At 40.4% G+C, this 13668-nt stretch overlaps 1 long non-coding RNA gene and 1 pseudogene across 1 annotated transcript in view; one reads left to right on the top strand and one right to left on the bottom strand.

Moving 5' to 3' along the window:
• Nucleotides 1–13668, top strand: part of LOC149128463 (uncharacterized) — a 536236-nt gene that overhangs the window by 462920 nt on the left and 59648 nt on the right. The window lies entirely within an intron of this gene.
• LOC100344791 (ATP-dependent RNA helicase DDX19B pseudogene) lies at nt 3407–4622 on the bottom strand (annotated as a pseudogene).

The following is a 13668-nucleotide window of genomic DNA, read 5'->3' as shown; positions in this document are numbered from 1 at the left end:
AAATGAAAATGAAAACAAAAGATCAAACCAGTGGGATACAGCAAAGGCACTATTAAGAGGAAAGTTTATAGCACTAAGTGCTTACATTAAAGAAAGAGAGAAATAGGGGCTGGTGCTGTGGCATAACAGGTAAAACCACCGCCTGCAGTGCTGGCATCCCATACAGGCACCAGTTTGAGAAACTGGCCTGCTCCACTTCTGATCCAGCTCTCTGCTATGGCCTGGGAAAGCAGTACAAGATGGCCCAAGTCCTTGGGCCCGGTATCAACATGGGAGACTCAGAATAAGCTCCTGGCTTCTGGCTTCAGATTAGCTCAGCTCTGGCCATTGTGGTCAGTTAGGGAGTGAACCAACAGATGGAAGACCTCTCTCTCTCTCTCTCTGCCTCTCTTTCTTTCTGTGTAACTCTGCCTTTCAAATCAATAAATAAATCTTTAAAAAAAGAGAGAGCAATATCTCAAAGGTTACTGATGCATCTTGAAGATGGAAAAACCATAACAAACCAAACCCCAAATCAGCAGGAGGCAAGAAATAATAAGGATCAGAGCAGAAATAGATGAAATTGAAACTAGAAAAATACAAAAGATCAACAAAACATTGTTTTTTAAGAAGATAAACAAAATAGATAAACATCTAGTCAGACTAATAATGAAACAAAGAGAGAAAACTCAAATAAATAAAATTAAAAATGAAAAAAGAGACATTACTACTGAAACAACTGAAACACAAAGGATCATAAGAAACTACTATGAAGGACTTTATGCTAATAACCTGGAAAACCTTGAAGAAATGGGGAAATTCCTGCATTCATATAACCTACCAAGATTAAATCAAGAATATATAAACAACCAAAACAGATCCATAGCAAACAATGAGATTGAAGCAGTAATCAAAAGTCCTCCATCAAGGAAAAGTCCCGAACCTGATCTTTTACCAATGAGTTCTACCAAATATTCAAAGAGGAACTAACTTCAATACTTTTCAAATTACTACACAATATTTAACAGGGTGGAATTCTGCCACACTCTTTTCATGAGGCCACCATTACTTTGATACCAAACCACAAAAAGACATGACATGAAAACTACAGACCTATATCCTTAATGAATATAGATGTAAGGATTCTCAACAAAATACTAGCAAATAGAATCCAAAACCACATCAAAAGGATTATCTATGATGATCAAGTGGGTTTTATCCCAGAAATGCAAGAGTAATTCAACATTTGCAAAACAATAAACATCATAAATCACATCAATAGAATGAAGAACAAAAATCATATGGTCCTTTCAACAGATGCAGAGAAAGCATTTGACAAGTTTCAACACCCCTTTATGATAAAAACCCTCCACTAATTAGGTATAGAAGGAGCATTCCTCAAAATTATAAAGGCTATATATCACGAACTAACAGCCAGTATCATACTGAATGGCGAAAAAGTTGAAAGCATTTCCCCTTAGAAATGGAACAAAACAATGATGTCCACTTTCACCACTCTTATTCAATATAGTACTGGAAGTTTTATCAAGAGAAATTAGGGAGGAAAAAGAAAGAAAGGGTACCAAAATTGGAAAAGATGAAGTCAAATTATTCAGTTTGCAGATGACATGATGCTGCACATTAAAAAACCTAAACATTCCACCAAAAACTCTTTGAATTTATAAAGCAGTGAAGTCACAAGTGAAAAAATAAGCATACAAAAAACAGTAACCTTGTGGTATGCCAATGATGAACTCACAGAAAGAGAAATCAAGAAAAAAATCCCATTCACAATAGCCACAAAAAATCAAATATTAGAAATAAATTTAATTAAAGATGTGAAAGATCTCCATAATGAAAAAATTAACAAAACTTGATGACAGAACTCATCAAAGACACACACACACACACAAAATTCCTTGATCATGGATCAGAAGAATCAATATCATTAAAGTGTCTATTCTACCTAAACCAGTTTACAGATTCAAAGCAATCCCCATCAAAATACCAGTGGCATTCTTCACAGAGTTAGAAAAAACAATTCTAAATTTCATATGGAATTATGAAAGACCTCAAATAGCCAAAGTGATCCTGAGCAAGAAAAATCAAACTGGAGGCATCACAAACTTGATTTCATACAAAGCTATAGTAATTAAAAACAGCTTGGTACTGGCATAAAAACCAATACATAGATCAGTGGAACAGAATAGATAGCCCAAAAAATATTCCACTTATGTAAAACCGATGTTTAAAAAATTGCTCAGACCCATGTAGTATAGGAAAGATAATCTCTTCAACAAATGGTGCTGGCAAAACTGTATGTATATAAGAATGAAATTAGATCCATATCTCTCACCATATACACACATCAATTCAAGATGCCTCTGAAACCTAAATTTAAGACCTTAGACTGTGAAGTTCTGGAAGAAAATGTAAGGGAAACACTCTAAGACATTGGTGGAGAGGACGACTTCTTAGACAAGACCCCCAAAGCACAGGCAACAAGAGCAAAACTAAACAAATGGCACTACATTAAACTCAAAGTTTTTGCACAGCAAAGGAAGAAATCGATGGAGTGAAGATACATCCAACAGAATTGGAAAATATATTTGCAAAGCACCTTACAAAGGATTAAAATCCTGAATATATTCAGCAACTTTAAAAACTCAACAACAACAAAAACCACCAAATGAAGTTAAGAAATGGGCAAAGAACTTCATAGACAGTTCTTAAAAAAAAAATACAGATGTCAACAAATATACAAAAAAATGCAGGTAAATGCCAATCAAAGTCACAATGAGATATCAAATCACCCCTGTTAGAATGGCTAAAATTCAAAATACAGCAAGTAACAAATGCTGGTGAGGATGTTGACAAAGGGGAACACTTAAACACTTTTGGTGAGAGTGCAAATTAATGCAACCATGATGGAAAACAGTGTGGAGATTTCTTTATAGATTAGAAATAGACATGCCATATGACCCAGCAATCCCACTCCTGGGTTTATACCCATGAGACTTGAACACAAAGTATCAAAAGAGATATCTGCATCACCATATGTATAGCAACACTGTTCACAATAGCCCAAATTGGGAACAAAACGAGGTGTCCCTCATCAGATGAATGGATAAAGAAAATGTGGTATATATACACAATGGAATATTATTCAGCTACTAAAAAAGAATAGATTCTACCATTTGCAGCAAAATGGACACAACTGGAGGATGTCATGTTGACTGAAATGAGCCAGACCCAAAAAGACAAATACCATATATTCTCCCTTATATGTGGCAGCTAAAATTAAAAAAAAAAAAAAAAGAGTTGTACAAACAATTTTCTACCATCTCCCATCATTTGCACAAACTTTTGTGAAGTCCAAATGTAATTCAAAATGAGGCAATAGTTTCCTTCATATGCCTTTGTATTCTCAGTGATGGTGGTGGTTTGGGCTGTGAAAGTCCACATCGCCCAGGCAGGGGCAGCACCAAGGGTTGGTGCAAGTCACAGCTGGAGATTCCAAGTTGTGTATTTTCTCAATCTTGTCCAAATCATCTGTGTCCAATCTTTCTATCTTCTTACTAAAGTGCTCCTGGATTCTACTCAGTATGTTCATGCTAGTTTGCTATCAACCATATTCATGGCCAGGTGTCTCTTGCCAAAGTGCTCAATATGCCCAATCCATTGCAGGTAGTTCTTTTTTGGCTTCACATCCTTGTCCATGGGAAGACTGAAGTTGTTGATGACAGACACTTGCTCTACATCAATACCACAGGCACACATGTTGGTGACCACCAGAAATTTGTCTTTGCCCTCTTGAAAGCTATCAAACATGGTGGCCCCCTGCTTCAACATCATTTTGCCACTTAGCAGAGCCAGTTAGTGGTCTTCTTTTGAGAGCTCTGCTGCCAACTACCTGTCTATTTTGAGGATATAGCAAAAGATCATGTTCTAAGTAAGTGATAGCATTGGCTGGGTACAGTGTGCACAAGACCTGGAATTTCTCATCTCTGTCACTGCTCAGGGTGTAATACTGGTTGGTGGTGTCCAGCACCTTTTACCTCATGCTTCTGCTTGATAACTTTTGAGTCTGGGACCACTTTCTGGGCAAACTTCCACACAGTCTTCAAAGGTGGCAGAAAAGAGCACCATCTGGCACTTTCTGAGTAACATCCTCTAGGTATGGATGCTCTGATCCAGGTGGCCCTGAATAGCTGTCATCACATCAGCAAAATGAATACCTTGATCTTTTTGAGGTCAATGAACTTAAGTATGGAGCAACAATCCCAGACAGTCCCCTGGGGTGTCAATGAAAATCTGCTCACTTATCTTCTGACCTCTTTCCAATTTATTTTCTTGAGCAGCATTAGCTAGCTTCAGTTCAGGGTAAAATAAGTACATCTGCTCAATCACTTTTCCCATTTGAAGGGTAAGTTCATATGTTGGGGAGAGGCACAGACACTAGGGATATCTGATTGCAGGTTCTATTTCGCTGAGCATGGCCAACAAAAAGGACAACTGTTTTTCCAGTTTGAGGTTATCAATCTGTTTACCAGATTGAGGCTGAGCAATTAAGTTCTCTGGGAGTTTAGCAAACACCAAAGGCAAGTGTTTTCTGGTATCTTAGATGGACAGTTGAAACCCATGGCAAAGACCCTTTGGAGAAGTTGTATTTGGAGGCAGTCTTCAAGACTTCTTTGAGTCAAATGGCGAATTTGGATCCTGCTACTGGACTTCAACTTGGTTTGTATATCAGCAATGATGCTTCTGACCACTTTGTTGAGCGGGCAGAGGGCAGTTCTGTCCTCTTTCTCGTCAACTGTCCTTTCTGCAATAGAATTTGTCTTGACAACAGCATCATTGACATCTGTGGTTTTCTTTGTTGTTTTTTTTTTTTTTTCTTTCTTAAGATGCAAATTTTTTAAGTCAGCCACTGACAAGGTGAGTGGAAACTGTCCCATGGCTCAGCCTCAGACCTGGCCAGTAGTCCAAATCATCTCAGCTCAGCTGGGCAGTAACTCAGATACCTCCTTGCAGACTGATTTTATTTCCTTTAAATATATACCCAGTAGTGGAATTCCGGGGTCATATATAGTTTTTGTTTGCTTGTTTGTTAGATTTTGATCCACCTCCATATTGTTTTCCCCAATGACTTATCTAACTTACATTCCCACCAACACTGTTCAACTTTGGTTTACTCTCCATATCCTCCCCAGTATTTGTTATCTTTTGTCTTTTTGATAATAACCAATATAACTAGAGTGAGATGATAATACATTGTGGTTTTGATTTGCATTTCCCTAATGATTAGGTCATTGGATATATTTTTCATGTGCTTATTGCCCATTTGTTTGTCTTCCTTTGAGAAATACATGTTTAGATACACTGCCCATTTTAATTGGATTGTTTGGTTTGTTGATATTGAGTTGTTTGAATTCCTTATGTGTGCTTGTTTTTAGCCCATTGTTAGATGTATAGCTTGCGACAATCTACAATTCTATTGTTCTATTGCTTGTCTCTTCAATCTGTTGACTGTGTCCTTTGCTGTACTGAAGCTCTTTAGTGTGAGGAAATTCCATTTGTCTATTTTTGCTTTTTTTTCCCAATTCTTTTTGTTTTAAAGATTTATTTATTTATTTGAAAGTCAGCATTACACAGGGAGAGGAGAGGAGAGGAGAGGAGAGGAGAGGAGAGGAGAGGAGAGGAGAGGAGAGGGAAGTCTTCCATCCACTGGTTCTCTCCCCAGTTGGACGCAATGGTTGGAACTGTGCCAGTCCGAAGCCTGGAGCCAGGAGCTTCCTCTGGGTTTCTCATGCGGGTGCAAGGGCTCAAGGACTTGGGCCATCTTCTACTGCTTTCCCATGCCATAACAGAGAGCTGGATTGGAAGTGGAGCAGCTGGGTCTCGAACCAGTGCCCATATAGGATGCTGGCACTTCAGGCTAGGGCATTAACCCACAGCACCAGCCCCTCCCAATGCTTTTCTGATTGATGCAAAAATCCTTGCCCATCTCAATGTCCTCAAGTGTTACTCCAATTTTTTTTGAACCTTCAAAGTTTCAGATCTTATGTTTAGGGTCTTAATTCATTTTGAGTTTGTTTTTGTACATGATAAGAGATAGAGGTCTAGTCTCATTTTTCTGCATTTGTATATCTAATTTTCCAGCAACATGTATCTGATTTTTCCAATGCATATTCTTAGATATACATGCATGAGTTTACTCCTATGTTATCTTTTGTGTCCTATTGCTCTCTGTATCTGCTTTTATATCAGCTATTCTAGTTTGGTAATATATTTTTAAGCCAAGTAGTATTATGTCTCATTTTTTTTTCTTTTCTGTTTAAAATTGCTTTGGTTATTAGGGTCATTTAAGGTTCCATAGCAATTTTACTAATTTGATTTCTAGTTCTATGAAAAATACTACTGGTGTTTTGATAGGAATTGCACTGGGCCGGCACCAAGGCTCACTAGGCTAATCCTCCTGGGAGACCAGGATAAGTACCTGGCTCCTGCCATCAGATCAGCACGGTGCGCCAGCCACAGAGCGCCGGCCGTGGCAGCCATTGGAGGGTGAACCAACGGCAAAAGGAAGACCTTTCTCTCTCTCTCTCTCTCTCATTGTCCACTCTGCCTGTCAAAAAAAAAAAAAAAAAAAAAAAAAAAAAAAAAAAAAAGGAAAAAAAAGGAATTGCACTGAATCTTTAAATCGCTTTAGTTAGCATGGACATTTTAAATCTTCTAATCCATTAACGTGGGGTGTGTTTACATTGCTTTATATCCTCTTTGATTTCTTTCACTGTAGAGTTCCTTCATCTCATTGGTTAAATTTAGTCCAATTTAATCCTAGGTACTTTTTTTAGGTAGATTTTGGAAACAGGATTACTTCTTTGATTTCACTTAATTTGCTATTGGTGTATAAAAATGCTGTGATTTTAACCTAATATCTGTCCTGCAAGATTTTTTTCTTTTTTTTGTTCCAAAATTTCTGAAAATTATGCATAGCTTTTTTATAATATTTATTTCAATTGAAATTTTTGAAGCCCCTCTTATCTGTGAATTTACCTAATTATGCATATTAATATAACATCTAATTTACTTAGTCGGGATAGGGAGAATAGGAAGGATTTGAGGTATGAGAAATGTGATTCAATGACCACAAATCCAGCTAACTAATTTTATGTAGCAGCTATTGCTGTAAGACTTGATTCCTCAGCTCTCTGGAGACTTGCCATGCATTCTATTCTATACTAGCTCCTCTACTCTTTCCTCTACAGAGGCTCCACTCCATGACATCTGTAAGATCTTGGACCCTCTCTGCCTTCCCCTCCCTTTTGCATCTAGGAAATGCTCAGGACTTCAATATAGAGTGCAGATATGGGAGACAATTATGTCCTGTTTGACTGCTTTTACTATTGGGAAGAAAAGGCAGAAAATTTGATTCTAAAGTTAAAAAAAAAAGGATGGACCTAGTTGTCAGATCTTTTCTTCTAATTAATCATATTTTTTTAAAAAAAAATCCTGAGGTTGGCAGGTAGGGGATTTTTTTTTTCTTGTAAAAAAAGGCTGTATTAGTTCAGAGAAGGCTCTGATAGCAACTCATTTGGATTTTCTTTTATTGAATTTTGTGTTCTTTCCCAGAGATGTTAGCTAGTTATCACTGTGCAGAGCTCAACTTACCTCAAATATGTGACTTATCTGTGCATACTGATTGTATTTTTGCTCTGCTTAATAATAAACTTTTTGAAAAGGTATTAGAGAACATCTCTCTCCTTAAAATTATCTAACATATTACTCTCATGGGCTTTTCAGCCAGATCCGTGTGCCTTAAGGACTGATTCTGAGGCCAGAGTGCTGTTTAGGACATCTGCCATTCTATGGGTCTGCTGTGTATCTCCCTTCCCATGTTGGATTGTTCTCTCCCTTTTTTATTCTATCAGCTAGTATTTGCAGACACTAGTCTTGTTTATGTGCTCCCTTTGGCTCTTAGTCCTATCATTATGATCAATTGTAAACAGAAATTGATCACCGGGACTAGTGAGATGGCATTGGTACATGACACCTTGATGGGATTGAATTGGAATCCCCTGGTATGTTTCTGACTCTACCATTTGAGGTAAGTCAGCTTGAGCATGTCCCGAATTGCACATCTCTTCCCTCTCTTATTCCCACTCTTACATTTAACAGCGATCACTTTTCAGTTAAGTTTCAACACTTGAGAATAACTGTGTATTGATTACAGTATTCAACCAAAAGTATTAAGTAGAACAAACAAACAAAAAATACTAAGAGGGATAATGTATTAAGTTGTTCATCAACAGTCAGCAGTCAGGGCAAGGGCTGACCAAGTCACCATTTCTCCTAGTGTTCATTTCACTTTAACAGGTTTCCTTTTTGGTGCTCAGTTAGTTGTCACCGATCAGGGAGAACATATGGTATTACAGGCATGGAAAGCCAAAAAACTCTGGCCAAAAAAAAAAAAAAAAAAAAAAAAAAAAAAAAACACCTAAATGAAAGATCTCTGCGAATGAGATCCCATTGAAAAGAACAGGTCATCAAAGAAGGAGGTACCTTTCTCTGAAGGGAGGAGAGAACTTCCACTTTGACTACGACCTTGTCTAAATATGATCAGAGCTGGTGAACTCAAAAGGCTTCCATAGCCTTGGAAACTCATGACAAGAGCCTAGGGTGATTACTGATGCCATAAACAAGAGTGTCAATTTGCTAAGTCAACAACAGGAGTCACTGTGCACTGTGGGGAGCAATCCGGACTGGACTGAGTTACTCGAATTAGGACTTATTCTATGCATCTGCTCTCCCACAATATGGCGCTGGGAGAGGAGGAAACAGCTTCCGCACAGCTGCCTCCAGTTCAACTAATAAATTGTAGGACTTGCTCCTGATTGGAGAGCAGCGTACTCGGCGTGTGGGCAGCCGAGTTAGGATTGGCGGAGGAGGACTATAAAGGAGGAGAGAGACGGCATGCACCAGGAACATCTATGGGGAACATCTAAGGGAACCCGTGCAGCCCCCGAGAAAGAAGGCCGGCGGAGTGCCGCTCCCCTGTGGAAGTGGGGAATGCGGCCAGGGGGAACTGCCCTTCCACGGAGGTGGAAGGGATAGTAGCCAACCCGGGAAGAACCAGCAGCAAACCCGGGGAGGGCCGAGCAGACAGAAAGAACAGCGCAGGGTCCTGTGTTGCTCCTCCACGAAGAGGGGGAGCGACATAATGGTGCCGTGACTCGGATATGAAGCCTAGGCAGGGTCCTGTGTCGTTCCTCCACGAAGAGGGGGAGCGACAGTGCACTTACTCCTCATGTAGGATCTCTGTCCTTAATGTGCTGTACATTGTGATTTCATGCTATAACTAGTACTCAAATAGTATTTTTCACTTTGTGTTTCTATGTGGGTGCAAACTGTTGAAATCTTTACTTAATATATGCTAAACTGATCTTCTGTCTATAAAGAGAATTGAAAATGAATCTTGATGTGAATGGAAGGGGGGAGGGAGAGGGAAGGGAGGGAGAGGGAAAGGGGAGGGTTGTGGTGGGAGGGAAGTTATGGGGGGGAGCCATTGTAATCCATAAGCTGTACTTTGGAAATTTATATTCATTAAATAAAAGTTAAAAAATTTATCTGTCATATTTGTGTTACAATATTTCCCAATTTGCCCTTTTCTTTTGTTTAAATGGTGATTTTTTTTTTTTTTTTTTTCCGAACAGAGGGATCTTTGTATCACTTAGGATTAGAGTCTGGAATGAGCCTCCGTATTAAGGAAAGTCAGATTCTGAGAGAGAGAGAGAGAGAGAGAGAGAGAGAGAGAGAGGAGGGAAATGGGTAGAAGGGAACAGCTATCTATGGTTTAGAGGAGATTTGATTCTGGGAAAGCTATACTTCTTACCCACTAGAGCAGAATCACTCACATATTCCGTGGTTATTATTGAACTATCAGTAAGTCAGAAGCCTGGATTTCTGAACATTCCTCAGCTCAGTATTTGAATGAAGTTAATGGTTTGGATTATGATTCAGAGAAAAGGGAGAACAGTGAATGTGCAGGGCATGTAATTGTAAGGTCCTTTGTATAGTGAATTACCCCGTCCACTGCAGTAGACTGGAAGTGCCTGTTTCTCTCTACAAGGTGAATCATTTACTCTTCCCTCAAGATTAGTGTGTTCAACGTGGATCAAATGACCATCCCCCACTATTTGACCTCATGAAAAGCTTTGCTCAGGGAACATTTTTCCGTCTGGCTTGGCTTTGTGAATGGAGTGGGATGAAGAGTCCTTTTTGAAAGTTTTTTTTTTTTTCATTTTCCTTTCAAAATCACAAGTACCTCAGTTTGCAAAAATTAAGCAGCCAAGACCATTTGATGCCTCATTTTGAAATGTCAGAACTTATATAAACGTGTTCCACAGTAACCAGGTTTATGCCCTAGACAAGTTCACAGAATTTCTTTTACCTTTCACCTTTCACTCCCTTTTCAGTGATGATACATTATCTAATCCCCAACTAATACCACATACTTTGTGGTCTTTACTCTACGGATCATTCACCAAACTCCAGTTTATCAAATGTTTATAGAAATAAATGTTTATAGAAAATATCAAAAAGAATATTACCAAATTTAATCCAACTTTATCATTGTTGTGAGGGTGAAATCAGACAAGACCCCCTAAATTTTACACTGAAATGTGGCCTTTTAAAGTTCCCTAGAAATACTATCCATGGTGCTACATGTGCTACCAGAATTTGGGGTGCCTTACAATTTCACCACGGGCTTATTACTAAATCCTTGATATTAATAAGCCCAAGAGGGTTCTTGCCTAATATTTAGAGAAGAATTCTAAATACAGGCACAGATAAACGAGGTAGCATGGTACATTTTAAGCTTTTATTTAGTGAGAAAGGTGCATAGAAGAGTGACAGCTTTATTTAAGAGAGAGAGGTAATTAGGGATTCATACCAAACACCAGGAACCAGCCACATGGAAGAGCATCTAGGTCAGGAAGCCTAGAGCACATGGCCCGAAGGCCATGCACCCTGGAGGCATGGGGCTACAGCAAGCCCCTTTCTAGCAAGATACCAGGGAAAAAGAGCAGGCTGGGCCACACCATGTCCTGGCTTTTAACCCACTTCCAAAGGGGAGTGGTTAATTAACCTGATTGACTGGTGGGCACCCAGGTGTGGCCAGGTAGGGGAATGAGGCCACACAGGGGCGTGGCAAAGGCATCAGGTAGCAGCATGAGGTCACACAGGGGCATGGCGAAGGCATGGTCTTCCAGTTCACAAATCTAACAATTTTAACCTGTATGCCTGCCTACTCCATCCCCCCCTCGGAGACTCCAGACCTTAATCTTAAGGGGATGTTGATGGGCGTCGAGTCTCCATCTTCTGTAGCTACTTCCTGCTTATTAGGGGCGCAGACCCTGCCTATCCAGGGTCTGGAAGTCTCTGCTTATTTCATCTAATGCATTCACTTCACGAGCTGGATCTCTTTCAGTCACCGCCATCCTCAGTGTCTCCAGCATGGTCATCGTGATTCTCAGAAGCTGCTGGGTTCTGCGGGGTTATTTTAGATATAAATGAAGGTCCATTGTCACTCTGGAGTGACTGTGGGAGTCCAGAGCGTGGCACGATGTCTTTCAACAAAGCTTTAAGCACCTCGTGTGCTTTCTCCGTTCAGGTCGAAAAGGCCTCTATCCATCCTGTAAAAGTATCAATAAAGACTAGAGGTACCTATAATTGCTTGTTGGGAGCATATTGGTAAAATCAACCTGCCAATCTTCAACTGTTTATGTTCCCCTCCTCTGCACAGGAGTCAACAGGGGAGGTGGTCTTATGTGATGAGGGTTATTCTGTAAACATAGTGGCCAAAAGTGAGTCATTCCTTTATGACTGTATTTAGTCCCTTTCCTCCAAAAGCTCAGGAGACCAGTTGTACTAAAGCATCTCTTCCCGAGTGGGTAGAGTTGTGTATCTCCTTCATAATTTTCCATTGAGTGGCCATTGGTAGCATAATTCTATGATTTAGCATCCACCATTCATTTGTGTTTTTAGTATAGCCTCACTGTTGGGCCCATTCATTCTCAGAGGTTCCTTAGCCACTTCCACAGATTGAGTTATAAGGGCCATTTACAAACTTTCCTGTGTAGCTGCTCTATCTGCTAATGCATTTCCCTGGTTAACATAATTATCTCCCTTCTGATATCTCTTGCAGTGGATGACAGCCACTTCTAATGGCTCCAGTACTACCTGAAGTAGAGCCAGTATCTCTTTTCCATATTTAACAGGGGAACTCTTTGCAGTCAGTAAGCCCCTCTCTTTTCCAGATTGTGTGCATGTAACACAAGGAAAGCATATCTGTAATCTGTATACACACACACACACACACATATATAAATAAATATTAACTCGCTGGCCTTTTCCCAGTTGTAAAGCCCTAGTCAATGCAATAAGCTCTGCCTTTTGGGCTAAAGTGTTGTGTGGTAGTGCTTAGGCTTCTATCATCTGCCTTTCTAACTCCTTTTTTTATATAGCTCCTGCCATCAGTAAACCATTCGGCATCTGCATTTTCCAGGGGCTTGTCACTCCCCCTCTTCGCGGAGGAACGACACAGGACCCTGCGCTGTTCTTTTGTCTGCTCGGCCCTCCCTGGGTTTGCTGCTGGTTCTTCCCGGGTTGGCTACCATCCCTTCCACCTCCGTGGAAGGGCGGTTCCCCCTGCCACTTTCCCCACTTCCGCGGGGGAGAGGCACACCGCCGGCCGGCTCTCTTGGGGGCTGCTCAGGTGTTCCCCTTAGATGTTCCTGGTGCATGCTGTCTCTCTCCTCCTTTATAGTCCTCTTCCACCAATCCCAACTCTGCTACCCACACGCCGAGTATGCTGCTCTCCTCCAATCAGGAGCAGGATCAGCTCCTGCAGGTCATCACTCAAGTTGGCGAGAGGCAGCTGCGTAGAAGTTGTTATTCCCTTCTCAGCGCCATATTGTGGGAGAGCAGATGCATAGAATAAGTCTTAATTCCAGTAACAGTCTAGTCCGAGTTGCTCCCCACAGGGGCTCATCTCGTAGGTCTGGCTACTAGAGTACACCTGCCTAATTCATTCCCCCCTCAGAGACTCCATCCCCCTAATCCTAAGGGGATCTCTTCTCTAACTGCTTCCTGTTCATGAGGGGTGTAGTGCAGGCCCTGCCTATCCAGTGTCTGTAAGTCTCTGTCTATCCTGTCTAACAAATTTGCTTTATGGGTTGGGGCAGTCTCAATCATTGCCAAGGTCTGTGTCCCTGTGTAGTCAGTTACTCCCAGAAGTTGAGTTCTAAGGTTTCTGATTGGCTTATAGGAACAGTCAGGAATGTGTTTTGCATTTACCTGTGAAGACTTAAGAGGTAGAAGTTTAGTCCTAATTTCACAGAAGTAGTTGTGTTCACTAGCACCTGGTAAGGTCCCTTTTATCTAAGCTGAAACTGATCTGAAGAGGATCTTGCTCAGGAATTTCTAATGTTGGAGTTTTTGTTAAAAACTCCTTGATTCCTTGGAATACCTTTGCAGCTCCCCTGCCCAGCACAGTGTCTGTTTCAGAGGCTTTTAAGCAAACACAGGCTTAGAATCCAGATCCTGGAATCCATAACTCTTGTAGCTACCCTTTTCAGTAGGGAGTCTGCGTCAGGGCCTCTTTAAAGCTATATACAAAAGTTT

The sequence above is a fragment of the Oryctolagus cuniculus genome, chromosome 1 (genome assembly GCF_051225735.1).
Source record: "Oryctolagus cuniculus isolate XC-2025 breed Fujian yellow rabbit chromosome 1, ASM5122573v1, whole genome shotgun sequence".
Classification (NCBI taxonomy): domain Eukaryota; kingdom Metazoa; phylum Chordata; class Mammalia; order Lagomorpha; family Leporidae; genus Oryctolagus; species Oryctolagus cuniculus.
The sequence above is the reverse complement of the archived record's forward strand: the minus strand, read 5'-3'. Positions and strand labels throughout refer to the sequence as shown.